Below are 18,618 nucleotides of genomic sequence, written 5' to 3' on the forward strand. Positions count from 1 at the left end.
TATTAATCTTGAATTTATTCTCAAAGCTCCTACCCTCTCTCATATACAGTAGAGACCAAAAGAATGGTAAATAGGCTCATACAACACTCATATCCAGTGAAACATTTGTGTTAGCCTATATAGAAACTTATTTATCTAAGTAAAATAAATAGATATTTGTTTATTTTTCAGGCAGGAGAAAATAGAGCATGAAGATGTTTAGTTAGCTGAGTTCAGGAAGGAGTAATCTATGGTCTTTTTTAAACTATTGGGAGAAAAGACCTGAAAATAAGAGATTCCTGTCTTTTGATTGAAAAGGCACCCCAGCAATAGGGGAGGTATCTGAATATGATAAACTCAACCATGCTTAGCAAATGGTTTTTAGAAGGTGTGGAGCTGTGTAATTATGAAATTTAGAGCTAAAATCAGCATATGGACATTGTATCTTTGAAAGCACAGTCTTGGGCACTGTATATGGGATTCCAATTGCCAAAACTATGGTAATTCAATTAATTGAATTAATTGAAGGGCATTTCAGCAAGTATGATATAACACTCTATTAAACGAATACATTTCTTTCACATAAAAGCTGTGTTTGTTTTGAGCTACCAATTTGAGCACTGCACAATTAACACCTGAAATGTTTTTGGGTCATCTCAGCTGAGAAAAAAAATGGCCAAGAGAAAGTTTTTGGCCTCATTGGTAGCTGTCACATTAGAATTTCTGTGACTTGGAGCGCCTGTGTTTGGGCTGGAATGAAAGGCTGAAAAGGCTGTGGATTTTTGTCATTCTCTGGAAGGTTTAAACATTATAATCACATTGTGCTCCTCTGAGACTTTGGCTGCAAAAGAAGAGGAATCTTTTTGTTCCATCTCATTCCTGCTGTGTAAGGAAGTGTGGTAAGCACAAGGAAGGGCTCTCTAGCTGTGCTTGGAAATGGCTCTGGAAAGTGTCCAGAAGAGCCAGAGGGGGAAGCACAGCTTGTCTGCTGAAGGGCACCACACACAGGTGCTGAGTGGAGTCTTGTTTGCTGAACTGGTTTGATACGACTCCAATTCTAGGTTGGGGGAAATCAACAGGAACACCACATGCACTCCGCTTCCCACCAAGTGTTACGTGACTGTGTCACCCATCTTTTTTAATTTTGCAAGGCTTACTGATGTCCTTGTACTCCTCACCCAGCCATCCCTCTTCCCCATCTAAAAGGCATCGTAGCCCTTGGTGCAGTAGAAGCTCGTGGTGTAGTCTGTACATTTCAGAGCAGACAATCCTGTCAGAAATTTCCATGATACCATGACAGCAGTTTTCTGATCTCATTTAAATTACAGAATTACTTCCTGTTTTGAAAGAAAACTGGAAAGGACATGGTTCTGGAGGTGGATTGGTCTGGTTCAGCTTGTTAGAGAGACAGCTTTGGGAGTGGGCTGCTCAAAGCCACTTTCAGGCAGCTTCACTTGACTACAGAGTAGTCTGGGCCCAAGTTCTGACTCATGGGAAGATGCTTTTTCCTATCCTGCTGAGTCTTGAATTGAAAATACAAATGAACCCAGACCTGTCCCCTGTCCCAGACCTTAATTATGGTTGATGTAGCAACAGGTGTGTACCTATGCTGTACAGTAAAGAAGTCTGAATTAAGAATTGGACAATGGAGGGAAATTTTGGCCAAGCTCTCACAGTTAGTCACAGGATGAGTACATAAGCTGCTAGATTCAACTCAAGAGAAAACAGGATATGAATGACTAGACAAAAATGTTACACCCACTCCCTGTCAAGACCATAAATCTGGTCATAGAAATTGGAATGAAAATCTACCAGTCCAGGCTCAAAATTCACTCAAGTATTCTTCCAATGGAGTGATGAGTGTCTGTTGTTTAATATAACGAGTTGAGAAATATTGCTTGTGCTGGTAAGTGGAATATTGAAATTTAGAATAGGGATTTAGAACCTGTCTGAACCCTCTTAGAAGATTTGAGTCGATGAAAAGGTTGCTTGGTGTTTATCCAAGGATAAGAACATACAAGAGCTCTTTCCACATTGTATCTACCTTGAGGCAAATTATTCACTGACACAAAATATGGGATCTCTAGTGCTGTTTTCACTGATGTATGATATAGTGAAATCCATCATCTCTTTAATGAAGATAGAAGTACTGCAGAACTCCTTGATTTCTGCCTGGGTCTACCATACTCATACATTGTAGCTTAAACTCATGGTCCAAACCTTAACAGCATTAGAGGGACACAATTCATCATTTCATGGGAGAAGGTCTGTCCACAGACTTTGATTTTATCTCACAAGTCTTTTGCAAATAGGTTCTTCAGCCCCACATTGCATAAACCTGTACACAGAAACTATATCTGTATATCAATATCAGCAATCAATACCCTGATGGAAAGGATTAAAACTCCAACTGTGTGAGCAAGGCTCCTTTGACTGGCAAAAAAAAAAAAAAAAAAGCAAAACAAAACCTCAAACAAAATAAAAGAGGATAAATTAGTTGAATTATTTAATTTCAGTGTTGTTTTATCTTCTCCGCAACTAAAATGGGTTTAAGCTTAGCTCTTAGAGGGTTTTCAGTGTTTTATTAATCTTTCACATTGGCAGCCTAAGGGAATGTAATACCCCAATGTTCACCCCAAAGCAAAAGATGCCACTTTTTAGGGTCAATCTTTAAAATCTTCTTTGGAATCCTTGCATGATTATTGAAAGGAGAACAGAGAGGGGATCAGTTCTTTCTAACTAGGGCTGGTAGATGGCTCCAGGTGCCATCACATCCCTGGGACACGAAGCCAGGAAGCAGCTGAAGAAGTGATGTTGTTTTGGGTTGTGTTGTCACAACACCAAAGGCAAAAGCTGGTCACTGATGTGAGGCTGCTTATGCCAACCCTGAGTTGCTGTCCTGGGAAATAGCATGACAGAATAATGTAACAAAACCATTTTACAACCAGCAAGGTGGAAACAGCGCAGAGGGGAGGGCTGAGGGGAGATGAGAGCTAAAGTGTTTCAGATTATCCTATAGAGAACAAGTGTGTTTGATATACTATTCACACTGTCTCATATGAAAGTTTAATGTCTTGGGGGGTGCCAGCTCTGCACAGATCTGTGACTGTAATCAAGCCACAAGCAATGACTGTGTGAAAGATCTTGGAAAAGTTTCTTGGCATCTCCAATGGATGTGTTGCAAAGCTATGACCCATTTTTCAGTCACTGGTTTGCATTTGATATCCATGAAGCCCTACAGAGTAGAGAGGGAAAAGAAATGAGGTTGCCTGAGCTGAAAGAAATGGCTGTGTGAACCAAACCATTGTGAGGTTTCATATCTTGATTGCTTCTCTTTGGAAAACTCTGCCAAGTCTAAAATAATTTCCATAATGGCGTGCATTGCTGATGTAAAATGGATAGAAAATGCAGCATATCTTTTCAACTTTTCAACTTGCAACTTCTTTCAACTTCTACAATACATCAAATTCCTTTCAGAATATAATTACAGCCTGTTTATCAGTGACAAAAAGTGCCCTTTCGGGGTTCTTCCTATCAGCAGCCAAAGCAGAGATAAGTTTTTTAATGAACCATTCAGTACAAGCACTTTACCCATTAGCTGACAGATTTTACCTGCAACAGACCTGAGTATATTCTCAACTGTTTTTCTTTTCTTTTTTTCCATTCTAAATGGATTTTAGTGGCATTTCTTGACTCTTGTTGGCAGGAATGGAGATATTTACCATCTGTTCAAATGCACATTGGCCATGGTAAAAAATTCAGACAATTCCCCAAGCAACGGGCATGGAGGAGCAACCAATACTGGCTGCTGGGTCTTTCCTGCAGCTCAGGTGGAGGCAGAGGACAATACAGTCAGGTGAGGTGTGGGCACTGAAGTCATGAACAGAACACCTCTCCAGGGTGGATCCAGCAGAAATGAAGCTATGAAAGTGTTAATGATCAGATCAGATCAGAAGGTATTTGGTTTTGCCTTTAACAGCTTTATTCTGTTTGTTCTGACATGTGTGGTGCCCAGCACGTGTTTCTGGGGAGGTATAAGACAGAGTAAAAATGAAAGGCGATTGCTGCATGGAAATAAGCTTCAGAAGCTGTAAGATCATGTCAGAGCAGCTCATAGTGCTGCTCTCATAAAATGCATTGCTCAGGGAGAGCGGTAAGAAAACACATTAACTCTTTGGCGTGTTTAGCTGAACAACCGGCTCCTTGCTGCTGTTGACTTTGTCCATGAAGGGAGGCTGTGTTTTGGTTGGGCTCCCAGCAAGCAATTTCCAGACAAACCCATCACAGTTGGTGGATCTGAGTCAGGATTTGCTCGTAAAGGTGCCCACGCTGTTAAGAGCTGCACTTGTAAGTGCAGGTGGGGAATTTAGAAGGTTGCTGCTGGGAGGAGTGAGTGTCTCCCAGTGGTGTCCCTGCTCCAGAAACGACGACTGCTGCCTGTGCCTTTTGTGTAGCAGCTTCTCAGATTAAGTCTCTGCCACTCATGGCATATTTGCTTTGTGTTTTGCAGAACCTTCCATCTGGAGTCACACAGTACGTTTGTTCCCCATAGCATGAAAGCATGGCATCTTACTGCTTTTCCCTGGAGCAGAGTAACACATTCATTTTTAATTGTTGACCACTCTATCAGAAATCCTATTTCCCAGAGTTTAATTGTTTTGCATGATGTTTTATTCATGGCTTCCCTACAGAAATCAGTTGTTAACCTTTAAAAAATGTATTATTTAGTATTTATTTATTATTTAGCAATAACATTTTTAATTGTACAGGATTATATAATTTATTTATATTTTCACTATAAAATTCCATGTCTCAGTGGTCCCTCTCCCTTTTCCTCTTTTTTTGACTCACAATTGTGAAGAACAATAAAATCTGAAGAAAAGTTACCATAAAAGTTTCGAGAACCAGTTTTGGTACAAGATATTCTTATACAGGACAACACTGAAGACACATTTGAATCCTCCTGGAAATACTAAGCCAATGCTTAAGAGCTTTTGGAAATCGGAGCATAGGTGAAAATATTTTTCTTTCTTTCTGAATATATTTTCTTCCATATTCTTACAAATGAGCTGCCCTACAGAAAAGTTCAGTGGAAAGCTGAAGCCAAAGTATCAGAGGATTTGTAGAAACAAGAATTCAGAGTTTCTGCCAGACACCTGATGCGACTGGTGATATTCATCCAGCCAGGGGACCGTGCCACGCAGAATGTGTCTAGCTGGGTTTCACACACAGAAAAGTGCCTTTGGAAACACTCCAGGACAATAATTATTGGATACCAGGGAGCTGCAAATAAGTGCTAAGAAATGAGGAAGTACAGCACCAGCACAGATCACATCCCCCTTTCTGGCTGCCTGGAATGCCCTTTCCTTTGGCTGCCACACCAAAATCTCCATCTTTTCTTTCCGTCTCTCAACAAATTCAGAGCAAGATGAAAGGATTGGGTGCTGGGGGATATTTTGTAGTGTGTCCAAGTCCTAAAGCTTCTTCCAAACCCAGAGACCAGGCAGAGGCTGTAGGAATCCCGCTTTCAGCAGAGCAAAGCTGTCCCATGATGTACAGCCCAAATTCAGCTGCCCCCACAGGGTCCAGCCACCCAGGCAGAGATCCAGGGATGGGTTGCAGCACAGGAGGTGTGTTTGGAATGTTCATATCAGCAACATATTCCTTACCTTCTCTGTTCAGACTTTTACATAAAAGGAAATATATATATTTTTGATTGATATGGCTGAGGCGCCAGTGTTTATTTTCCTTCTTTCCAAGGCAAGTGGTGGACCCAAGAAAGCAAGCCAGGATGGATGTTTCTTTGTAACCACTGGACTCCCCCTGTGGCTAATCCTCATCCATTCCATCTCTTTACAAATGGAAATGGATTTACAAATTATCCCCCCTGTTATCCTCAACCACACAGGGAGACATCATTGCTTCCCTGCTCTGAGAAGGTGCTGTAGTGTCAGTGCATCATCAGGGGAGGAAGTGCTACATGCGGGCAAAAATCAGTTTACAGTGGAAGAATCACAAAGCTTTTAATGATGAAACTAGAAAGCAGTGTAAAGCCTTTTGCTGAGTGTGCTTGGTTGAAAAACAAAATTTCCATCAAATCCTGAGGGAGCAGAGCAGCACTTCCTTTCCTAATTTTTAATATAAACCTTGGCAGTGATGAAGATTGAATGGATAAAGCAATCACAGGAAAACTCCAATTCAGTAGGAAACAGGAAATAAAACAACTACAGCAAAAACCCAAGTCATGTCTAAGAGATAGGATATCTGATACAGCTGCTGCTCTTTCAAGAACTACTTAAAAGCATTTTGACTATTTTTCTCTGGAAAATACTTCAATCAGCATATATACAAATAAAGCCTTTATTCTCTCTTTCACTTTCTTCTTTCTTTCTTCCTTCTACTGCAATGTAAATTGTACTGCAAAGGAAGAAAAAAATCTGTATAGGACAAATGACTCTCACTTCAAGCAAATATTGCCATAAGTAATTATGCTTCTCTCTATTCTTGTTTCAGACATACTGATGTTATGAATGAATTAACCAAGGAACAAAATGCTTCACTGCCAACTGAGAGCTAAGCCTTGAAGTTTAGTGCTATTACTGTTAACGTATTTCAGTTGGATCTCAAACCATGGTATGAAAAGGAACTGATATCAGTGAAGGAGACGCATTTCTTGTCAAGAAAGAGTCTCACGATTCCTTTGCTCCAAGGAAATTTGAATAAAGGAACACTTCGTTTGGAAATATGCCTATTCTACTTGGACAGAGTTAAAAAACGGGTTGAGGAAAGCAAACAGAACTAGAAAACATTGCAAAGAAAAACAATAATTTTTTAACTAAAAATTCAAGTTTTTAAAATTTTCCATGGGACTATTTGACCATTCATCCTTATTGGGACATTACTTCTGTAGTTTACCCCTGAAACTCTTGCAGGATGAGGAGTTTGTTGTGCTTGAATGGTGTGGATCTGCTTGTGATTTCCAGTGGCTCCCTTGGTGATTACTGAGATGTTTGTGCCTTGGGGCTGGAGCACCTGCACACAGCTCTTCTAGGCTGGAGCTCAGTAAGGTGCTGGCTCTGCAATAGATTTTGGGTATGGCATGGACCTCAAATCTCTGGGTCTGTGCCACTTCACTGCCCAGGGGCTCTTGGGTTGTGCTAGTGGTCCCTGTGGAGTTCTGTGGGTAACAGTTGTTTTGCTTTATAAAGGAGGATAGGAACAGTCTCACGTAGCAAGGAGCTGCAGAACAGATCAGGATCCTCTGACAACAATTTGTGGGCAGAGGAGAGGTTGGTGTTTGCTGCATGAGCTGTCTGTGGTCGCTGCTCTTACCTTCTGTTATTGCAGGTAGCTACATGTCAGGTTGTACCTTCAACACCCCCTCCTGCCCAAGTTGTGCTTATACACTTATTAAATGATGGTGTGCATTTTGTACTCAGACTAATATAAGTCCATTACTTCCCCGAGGCCAGAGGAAATGCTTTTAAAATGTAAGGTTTTTCTACAGACAATTGAGAGATAAAAATGCTAAAGTTCTGTGCTTGGCTTGAGCAGATCAATGTAATACAATAACTGGGAAGACAAACCAAGCTTAAAATATTACAAATGTGATTGCATGAAAGCTTAACTTGACATTGAGTAATTATCTCTACAAAAGTCTCCTAAGCCACTCTAAGAAAAAACAAAACCAAAACCAAAACCAAGCAAAGAGCCTGGCAGTAAATCATAAAAGAGAAATAACAGTGTGTATTCTTGGAACCAAAGTCTGAGTAATATAATTGCACAGTAGTGACTGAAACTTCAAATTTGTCCTTCACTTTTTCAATACAATGGAGAAGTGTAGATGAAAAGTCTTAGGATAGGAGATATCAAGAGGTTTTGAAAATTATTTTTCCACCAGACATTTCACGAAGATTTTTTTCCTTCATCTGTAACTTTGTTCCTCCGCTAAATGTTTCAAAAAGACTTTTTCCTTAATTGCTAACTTTGTTTCTCCACCGGGAGAAACTAATTGTTTGGAACAATTAGTTCCAAACCTGACAATTGCTATTTGTGACAGGAACAATGAAGAAAGGAGAACAAGGCAATCTTTCAAACAAGACTTGAAACCAGTAATTAAAGTTCCTACCAAGTTCAGAAGCTAGGTTGAACTAAGGCACAATCATTACCCAGTGAGAAATAAGGTTTACCTGCACTTTCAGGACAATGGGGTAATATTTCATGCCACAACAGTCATGATGTACTGGTTAGTGAATCTTCCCATTTTTTTTCATGAATTTATGTTAGGCAGAAAAAAAATACTAATGAAATGTTCCCTTTTCTGAAGCACTGAGCCACTTATAGGAATATTTTTTTGGGGGAGGAGTAGGAAGTAAGTTTGTATCTTAGACTTCTGTCATTATTTCACTTGAACAGATGGAAGCGCAGCCACTTGTGATTGAATCACTAAAATGAAAGGACATCACTGAAATCATGGTCACTCATTTGCTCAATTCCATGTGAAGAAAATTAGCAGTGGGTAATGATTGCTGTGAGTTTCCTGAAAAGAAAGAAAAGCAGCTTTTCCCAGTAACTCCAGTTATCCCCACATTGCATGTGTTCATGGCCAGGGAGCTATGAGTCTCCATTTCCACTTGGGATACATTCCTGAGCTGTCTGGTATGCAGAAATATGCAAATCCCTTGGAATCTAAATTGTGCCCCAGTTTATGCATGAAGAAATTCTTTCTCTAAATATTACAGGTACCTAACCCAGAACTCTACAGCAAGAAGAGTCGAACAGAGATTACTCTAAATAATTCTAACATGTGGGACCATCAGCAATGGGACCCTGAACACTTTTGTATTCTCAGCATGGAAAGTATGTTCCTGGGTTTGGAACACATTAGTAGCTGCATAAATCCATTTGGGATCTACAAGTGTTGGATTCAGTCCTTGTGTTAGAGTAGGGTGAAACTCAGAGTCTGAAAGTGTCCAGTTCTCTTTGCTATTAAACAATATCAGCTATTTCAGGTGCTGTGTGAGAAAGTAGCCAACACCTCCACTGTCCCTGGGTGTTGAAGAATGCAGCTACTTTGCAAAGCACAAAAATGTAGTTTAAAAAGAAAATATTTGCCAAACCTACGAAATACTATTCACTTACATCTTCAATCAGCTTCTCAGTGCTCCATTTCTAATTATTTGCCATCTGGTGCAGCCCCTTCTCTTCCAAAGCAACACAGAATATTCTTCTGGAGCAGGCACACACAGCAGTGCTGCCCAAACATTAACTGCTTCTGACTGGTGATCCTGGGGAGCCTGATTGTTTGAGGCAAATCTCCTCCCCAGGGACAGCAGGATTTATTCCCTGCATCTGGGCTGCAAGTTTTTTTGTTGGGGGAAAAAAAATGCTTCCGTGTCATTTATAATGATTTATAATGGATTTCATTCCAATAAACAGCCATCCTCTGGCTTATTATGACCGTGGCTTATCAAATAATAAACCCCTGTCACTCTGAATTGCTGGGAGCAATCCAGCCAGAGCTGATTTTGGTGTGCACTTTGTCATGCCATGAAATCTGCAGTGGTTTGGGGCATGTGGGAGTCCCAGCAGCAGGGAAGGACCTCCCTGTGCCCCAGGGGAGCTGCAGGGGGAAGGGGGTGTGATTCCTCAGGTTCTGGTCCTTTGTACACCATCCCACTTTAGTGCTACCTAATGTTCATTAGGGACGATCACAAAGCCATATGGCCAAACAAATGCACACATCTCAGCATGTTGGCAGAGTGAGTCCTTGTTAATTCTGTCTCCTTCTCCACCCTCTGCCTGGGAGAGAGGATAGTGAGGAGGCTGGTTTTACTGTGCTGAAGAGATGACAGACTTGATAACTTTAGTATGGAGCATTTCCAGAGCTTAACAATGAACGGCACAAGCTTTCTGAGGGAAAAAAAAATAGGCACTGATTTTCAAATGCATCAGCAGGTTGCAAAAAAAATGTGCTGATTAGCCATTTTTATATTTGACTTGGGATGGCTGGGACATGGGAGATCTCAATTTAATTTCTATCCCTGCAACATTTTCCCTGTGTGACCTTATTGTACCTTTTAATTTCTCTGTGCTTGGATCCTCCCACTTTCACTTTAGGACAGTACATGGGTCTTGGTACATGTATTTTTATATGACACATGCTGGTTTTGGTTGGGATGGAGTGAATTTTGTTCATAGTAGCTGGTGTGGGGCTGTGTTTTGGATTTGTGCTGGAAGCAGTGCTGATAATTCAGGGATGTTTCCATGACTGTCAGGCAGGGCCCAGACCTTTTCTGCTCCTCACCCCATGGTTCAGGAGGCTGGGGGTGCACACAGAGCTGGGAGGGGACACAGCCAGGACAGCTGACCACAAGTGACCCCAGGGATATCCCAGGACACGTGGTGTCATGGTCAGCATATAAAGCTGGGGAAAAGGCAGAAAAGAGAGGACATTCAGAGTGAGGGCTTTGGTCTTCCCATGTTACAGTGCCATGGGATGGAGCCCAGCTTTCCTGGGAATGCTGAACACCTGCCTGCCCAAGGGAAGAGGTTAATGGATTCCTTGTTTTGCTGTGCACAGCTTTTGCTTTACCTGTTTAACTTCAGAAAACTCAAGTATTATTTCAAGGTGAATGCTTTCTCAGACACCCAGAGTTAATGGCAGCAGGTTATCTAATGACTTGGAGGGGACTGGGACCATCCAGTGGTGCTGGACTTGCCTGGCCTTGCTGCTGCTTTCCTTCCATGGCAGGGTTTGTCCAGCAGCACCCCTGTCATCACTCCCCATTATCCATGGCAAGGCACAGCCTGGAGCCCCTGGGGCAGTGTTTCTTCCTGTGACCAAAAGTGATGGAGTGCCCATAAATATTTTTCTATTATATTTTTGAAAATTAAGCTTTCAGATATATTGGTAAATTTGAGGAATTATTTTCCTCAAGACTTTTTTTTTCCCCTGCTGTTATTCTCAACATGTTACATGAATCAGTTCTAATTTATGGTGATTCTTGATCTGCTGAAACCACTGTGCTCATCTCTGTTGTCAGGTCCAGGGCTTGAACGTGTTCTTTCCATAGACTCCAAGTGCCTGCAGGAGTGCAACTCTTACACCACTGCATGTCCTCAGTAGTAGAACAGATGATTAAATTTGAGCAAACCTCCTATTTGAAACAGACCCCACAGAAAGGAATAAAAATATCAGCAGCAGCAGGAGTAAACTACTCTCTCAAATAACAGCAACAGAGTCTTAAAGCAAAGGTTGGCTGTGTCTATATAGAGAAAATACTTAGTGTCTGTGTGATATACAAGGCAGCTTATCTCTTTGAGAGCAGGAGACTATAAAAACACAATTGCCAGAACGAAAGAAAATTGAAGCTGATTGCCATAGCAACAAAAGAATTACATTGATGAAACAGAAGCACATAAAATCCTTGTATGCTACATTAAAGACAAAGCAATCAAAAGTAAACAAGAGAGGATTGAAATTTGCTTGGCTAAAGCTGGAAATGACAAATGTTAGCAGGTGATAGAGGCAGAAATGAGCCCACAAGAAAGGAAAGGGCATCCCTGAGGAGCTGGGGATTTATTCCCCATTTCCTCCATGAGCAGAACAACAGGGACCTGGGAATGCAGCTACGGGCACTTCCCAGGCTTTGAAGGCAGTTTGTGGAAGCAAATTCCCCATCAGAGGGTCAATAACAGCAGTTCTCATCTGTGCCTTTTGCACTGATCTCCATGACTTTCTTCCCAACACTGCCTTGTTTCTCTCTCTGGCTGAAATTCTCCCGTGAAGCTGGGTGAAACAAGCTGCTGTCGGAAAAAAGGAAGTTTTCTTTTTCCACCTGCATTTTTTGAAACATCTTGCTTAGACTGGCACCTACTTGTCCATGAAAATACACTTTTGCCCTTTTGGGTCTACATGGCACAATGACACTGCAGGCACTTCCAGAGAGCACTGGAGAAGCCACAGTTCCAACCCCACAACATAAATCTTAGTTTTCTGATGTGAGGGGTGAGGGGGGTTGAGGACCCAGACCTCAGCCCCTCCCACAGAATCCAAACTGTCGTGGCAGATGCAGGGCTGAGCTGCACTTCCTTGTGAGGCTCTATACCCCTGTTTGGGGATGGATTATTGCAGTCCTGAGGGCTGCTCTCACCTCCTGAGCCACTCCCACACGTTGCTGGTTGGACGATTTACCTGGAACATAAGCAGCATAAATCTCAGAGGTGTTACCCCAGAAAAGGAGGGTGCTCCTTTGTGCATCCCTGTCCACACAAGAACAGCCAACATTTTTTGGAGAGGGTGCCAGGGTTATCCAAGGTGAAATAATTTGGAGGAACTGTCTATTTGTCATGGCTTAGTCTGGAAGAGTAAAAAAATATAGGAGGTATTAAATAAAAGATCTTTCCTGAATGCAGCTATAATTAAAATGTTAGTATTCCTTATAATAACAAAGCCTTGAGGTCAGTCCAAATGTACTTGAGCACTCCAGAATGAAAGAATTCTAAGTGGTGGACTGACATGTCCTTAAGATACAGCAACATTTAATCTACTAGATTTTAGTCTGCAATAATGGCCAAATCTTTCAAAGTTACCACAAACATTCTTAACACTAGAATAAAGTTGACAGTTCCTTTAATTACACTCATCTTCCTTTCAAAGGAAGTGACAAAAAGAGTTAAGGAAGATTAACTGAGATTTAAATGCAGAAAAATTACTCAAGGCATATTTAAGTAAAACTTAAATTAGTCTTTCATTTGGACATGGGAGATTCCATTAACAATAATGAAATGAGGAAAGCCAGTTCTTAAAGCCTTTGCTATGAACTCTGCTTGGAGGCTGTTTCCCAAGTCCTACTCATCTCCCAGACCTTAGTCCAATCTGGATTATTTTTCTTTAATATTTATGTCATCCTTTTTTTCTTAACTTATATTTTTTTTTTTTTTGCTCTATTTAACAAAACTCTTTGCCTTAGCCCTGTTTGGGGTTACACGTTTCCATACAGGACAACCTATCCATTCAGAACCTGACTCTCTGGTTCTCCCTAAAACCCTGGTGTTTAGTGTTTAATAGAAAACTGCATTGTGCAGCATCAGCAGCTCCTGCACAGAGGTGGCTCTGAGTTGTGAGGGGGAAAACAGGGAACAATTCTCCTGTCTTGCACTGAAGGAAAGGTTTGCAGCATCCTGCCATGCGCAGATGGGCATGAGAGAGAGTCATCCTGGTCACCATGGTAATAAGATAATCAAAACCAGCCCTTGATTTTTAAACTCTGGATGATGAAGGCAGAGGCAGGAAGTGTCAGGGCACAGGCAGAAAGGGTGGCATGGGAAGAGGTGTGTGAAGGAGGGTGTAGCTACATCTGCAGAGCACAGGCAGCCTCACAGGCGCTTCTTCCCCACAAAGAGACAAAAAATTAATAATTTCAGCAAGATATTCCTATCAAAGCAGGAGGATAATGTTAGGAGTTTCCCCAGCCCAACATGAGATTGCTCCCATGCCTGTCAAATGTGTGAATTTGTGTCCAGGGTGGCCATGGTGGGGTCTCTCTGCCTTTCCCAGGGCGGTCTCCAGGCTTCTGTCATTGCTATCTTCACCTCTGCAGTCCCTGTTCTCCTCATCTCTGTCTTAAATCTGCCTTGCTCCAGTGTTAGCCCATCAATTCCAGCTGTTCCTCGTGTGAATACTGGAAGAGAACTGCTCCCTGCCTCTTGAAAGGACAACTGCTGTTGTGATGTTCCTCTATATCTCTTATTCAGGCCAAAAATCTGAGCTTATTCAGCCTTTCCTTAGGGTCATGTTACATAGACATTTCATTGCTCTTGTCATTCTCATTTATTTTTCTTTACTCACAAGAAATGTATCCTCCTTTCCAGGTTTACTCTTGCAATAATAGAACTCCTCTGGCATTTTCCTCAGTGCACTGTATCTTCTGACTCTCATTGATTTTTTTTATTTTTTATTTTTTTATCTCTACCAAACCAGACTGTAAAACCAGTGGGGCAGGGGGAGAATGAACTTCTATTCAGTTTTGTTGGAGTTGCAAATTGGATCCATCCATTTCTCCAAGCAGGAAAACAAACAAAATGGCAATACTCTGGGGAGCAAACAATGCAAAACTATGCAACAAGGAAATTTGTAAACCTACTTTCTCTCTGTGGGTGGCTAAATGGTTGTTTGAAAACATTTAGCATCACACGTGCAATTGAAGGAACAGAATAATAAAAGAAATAAAACTGCATCTTCCTATTAAAGAAGCCCTTTGTTTTATCAAAAATTACTGGACTGCTGATTTAGGATGGCAGGGCTGGAGCTCTTTGTGAGGGGGAAAAAAGCTTCATTTGGGCTTGTAATTGCATTAACATGCACTCGTGAATATACTCTTAAGGCAGTGCTGCGTGTCCACGGAATTGCTGCTCCCGTTGGCTGGAGTCCAAATGTACTTTGGGCACTGTGGAGAAGGAGAAAAATGGGTGCCATTTTCATGGCTAATGATCACAGGCATTAGCAGGCAAAGCAGCAGGGGTGGGGAAGGAAAGATGATGGAAAACTTGCTCAGGAAATAAAGTCCGCTGCCCTCCTCTGTGCACAGCAAACAAAGCAGTGAGTTTGTCTGTGCTGCTTCTGTTGGGAATCAGAGTCCTTTTCATCACAGACATTCCTAAATGTAGGGAACAGATGTACTGCAGGTGTCTGTGAAGGCCTGGGGGACTCCTAGGAGTTGCTGTGTTTTTAATAACTTGGGTAAGGGTAATGTCAGGTCGCAGCAGTAGAGAGGGATCATTCACACTGCTAAACTCCTTGCTGCCTTAATTGCTCTCTCCTACTAAATCCCAGACCAGTTAGTTGAAAACTAATTTAGCTATTGCTGCAGTAAACTGCTGTGACAGCTTTGTGTACAGATCTGCATACCCCTTATCTTGCAGCACCTAGAGCCAGGACACCTTCCCACTTGGTGACTTCCAGGTCCCACAAGAGCAGCTGAGACATGCACTTCAGGCAGCTCCCTGATGAGACCATCATGAAATACCCCCAGGACAAAAGTCACAATCTGCCTTGCAGTTGTGGAAGAAGAAGAAATTAGAGTTGCTTTTTTCATTGATGTCCTGCCCCACAATGAAGGGACTGAGGCTTGGATAATCTGCTTTGCTTTTTAATGCCTAGGAGAGTAAGTGCAGAGGGACAAGGACCTGTTTTCCCTAGCTGGAATACATGCTTCTTTGGGCTTTAAGCTGATTTTTACTCAGACAGGATGAAAAAAACAAACTGGATGGAAGCCTACAGATAATGCAGTCCTCATGTGTAATCTAGTGAAAAAATGAAATATCTGTAGAGATGTCCAGCTTCCAGGACACAGCCACACTCTGCTTTTAAGCCTTGCACACTCCAGTGCCCCTCTGCAGCTTTGGGACAGCTGGCCCTGCCTCCCTGGGGCTGCCCTTGGCTTGCTGTGAACCCCTGCCCCAAGGGAAGAGTCTGGATCCAGAGCAGTTTATATTCAAGGAGCAGTGTGGTTCAGGCTCAGGTTTGCAATTACAGGAGTTGTAGCTGCTGATTTAAAGCTGTCTGGGTTGACACATCCTATATCCAGATGGGGCACCAGACCACGTCTTTCAGCTAAAACCTGCCCACACCAGCTCCATTCAGTTTGGCTTTCACATTCAAAAGGTCTTTGGTATTTATTCTGGAACCAAACAAAACCTCCAGATTTTCCATCAAATAGAATCAACCTCCAGTCAACTCAATATACCACATCCTACACCTGTGGGTCTTTAGTTCATCCTCCTCTCCAGCATCTCAGGAATTCCCTTTTGGAGACTGAAATAGAAATCAAATCTCCACACAATATTGGCAGCATGCCATTAAAAAAAAAAAAAAAAAAAAAAAAAAACACCCAAAAACACCATATTGAAGGGTTAAGAGGAGGGAATCAGGAAGGATGCTGTGTTTGGATTGGAAATAAAAGTAATGTGCCTGTTTGTTGACAATCCTGTTTGCCTATCAGTACTGTTGCAAAAACTGGCAGTACAGACTGTTTAAATTCAAACACTGTAGATCAAGTTTTACACTTGCACGCAAGGTGTAAAGGCAATGAGCCGACCAACCTAAAATTAATCTGTGTGGGAATGTGAGATATTGTAGGTGTACTGGGTAATGGATTCCAGCTCTTCAGTGCAGCAGACTGGAAAAGGCAGGGGATGCCCTCAATTCCTTTCTAACCTCTTGCATCTTAGCTCCCTTATCATGGCACAGAGAAGTGACAATTCTATTTTTCATAAATTAAGGGGACAAGCACACCTTCTGTGATGCTCCTACCTTGCCACTGATCTTGGGATTGTGGAGGGGATTTGGAAAACAGAGGAAGCTAGGCTGACAGAGGAGCCAATTAGGGTGAGGACATGAATGATGGGGCCCTAGGAGACTTCTGCTCCCTCAGGAAACCCTGGGATTTCTAAACGATTCTTAAATCCCCAAACTTTCTAAATGAGTCTGTTAAAGGCACACTGCAGTGTTGTGGCAGGGTTGAGCTGAAGGGCTGGTATGCAGTGGCTCTAATGATTGAGGTATGTTTTATTTTTAATCCCTAGATGTAACAAAAAACAGTGGCAGCCACCTTTACCTCCTCATTGCCTCTGCTCTTCTCCTCCTCTTCCCATTGCTCCAGAATAGCTGCCATCGGTTCCAGCTCTCCAGTTCAGCACCACAACAATCACCATTGCTGGTGAGATACTCCAGGAGCCCATCAGTACCCTCAGCTTGCCAAATCCTCCCCCATCCCTGCAGGGAGCCCACAGGATCACCCTGGCCTCTGCTCCCTGTGGGGATCCATCACAGACACACGGATGCACCCACAGACCTCTGGGACCACCCTTGTCTTCGCACACGGCTCCTCAGTGCACAGCAACTCTGAAGTTCCTTTATCCTTTATTTAGATTTTAGTCCCTAAAGCAATGCAGAAACCTCAGTTCTAACAGGGCCTTGTGTGCAGCTTCCTTCTGTTCATGGAGAAAATCTCCTGGAGTTTTGCTTGTTTGGCATTGTTCTGTTAAGGCCATATGGCACCAGGTTTATGGATCAGCCTTGGAGAAGCTGAGGGGGTGATTCCCTCAGCCTGGGGGGAGCAGGAAAGGAGTACAATCTCCTCATCTTGATAGTAAAACGGTTTAAAATAATGGGGATTTGAGGAGTTAGAAGGAAAACTAAGCTTAGTAGGTCCTGTAAAATACCCTGGGAAAGTATAGGCCTTGTACTTGCAAGAGCTGCACCTGTGTAGCTGGTATATGATAAATGATGGAATTGTTAGATGTGATGATTGTTTGGTAATTAAATATAATTACTGTTTAATCATAAGAATAATCATGGGAAACTGTGGCTTGAGAAAGATCATGAGAAATTCATGCTTGGATAAAGTCAATGTATACAATAGAACAATATAAGTTTAATAATTGATATGTAAGTTATATAACCATAGACTATAAAATACGTTCAGCTCGAAAGCCATGTCGGAGTCAGATTTGGGTCTGTACCCTGATTCCCAGAGCTCTGCAATAGCAGCACCTGCATACAATCATATCCTGTGATTATGTGTGTTCCTGAACGCTAACAATCTCACAGAGAAGGAGGAGGCTGGACAACCTGCAGATGGCTCTTGCTCTCTGAGCACAGCCTGCAGTCAGCCCTTCCAGGACACAGAATTCACACTGCGGGAAGCAAATTGTCACAATGATGACATAAACTTGACGTACCATTAAGCGCAGTTCAAAGGAGAAAGGCAGGGCTGATGTAGCTTTTGGTGAGGCCCTCTCTGCTTCATGGCATTATCTGGGATGGATGGATGGATCCACTCACCACCCACTCAGACAGGCCAAAGGGTTTGTGCGTGAGCACAGTCAGTGAGCCATGAACAGCTTGAACCCAATGAAGACAATATCCAAGGTGTATTTTTCTGCCCAGAACTGTCACAGCAGCATTTATTTGTCAGTGTTCCAGCAGAGAAAGTCAGCCCCAGGTTTCAGTGCCCTGATATGGAGGCGTGGGCTCCATCAGGGCCCAGCACGGCCATTCCCAGTTCAGTCCTTGCTCCCTCCTGTCTTCCTCCCATTCTCGCAGGAGATTTGACAGGCAATTTATTAACTCCACAAGCCTTCACACAGTCTAGACTAAATTTAGAATTATTATTCATGGAGATGAAAGCTAACATAGTGTCTCCATTACCTCTTGAAATAAGGGGTCTATTAAGGACCAGTGAGGTAACTGCTTCCACAAGGTGCCATCTGTTCATAGGCACATGTAATCTTTCAGTTCCAATTATCCTCAGAGATCTCATTTGTTTCTCAAAATCATAAGCTGCTTCAAATATGAGACTACTCATTTTTTCACCAACTCCAGTAACTCTTTGGATCATATTCTTTCTGGAAAATGCAATTTCTTTATTTAGTGCATCTCTCTTCTGAGGCTTGAAATGCTCCCTGAGAGACCCCAGGCCTGGATGTTGGCTGGTGGAAAACTAGGCTAAATCTAGCTCTTAATGTCTAAAAAGCATGAGTTATTGCTAAACTGAATAATAGCCACAGTATTTATTTATGGAGTTGCTATGTCACTGCTACCTTTTCCTAACTTATTACTTTGTAAAGCTCTTT

General features: G+C 42.2%; 1 long non-coding RNA gene across 2 annotated transcripts; it reads right to left on the reverse strand.

Moving 5' to 3' along the window:
* Positions 1–3,985: 3,985 nt before the first annotated feature.
* Positions 3,986–18,332, reverse strand: LOC137483117 (uncharacterized). 2 transcript variants are annotated; one of them, XR_011004347.1, is made up of 3 exons: positions 17,725–18,332; positions 12,176–12,340; positions 3,986–4,685 (listed from the first exon to the last, which is right to left on the reverse strand). It is a non-coding gene; the product is annotated as an uncharacterized lncRNA (long non-coding RNA). The 2 variants fall into 2 exon arrangements; XR_011004346.1 differs by having other exon boundaries at positions 18,194–18,288.
* Positions 18,333–18,618: the final 286 nt, after the last annotated feature.

This window comes from Anomalospiza imberbis, chromosome 15, assembly GCF_031753505.1.
Source record: "Anomalospiza imberbis isolate Cuckoo-Finch-1a 21T00152 chromosome 15, ASM3175350v1, whole genome shotgun sequence".
NCBI lineage: Eukaryota > Metazoa > Chordata > Aves > Passeriformes > Viduidae > Anomalospiza > Anomalospiza imberbis.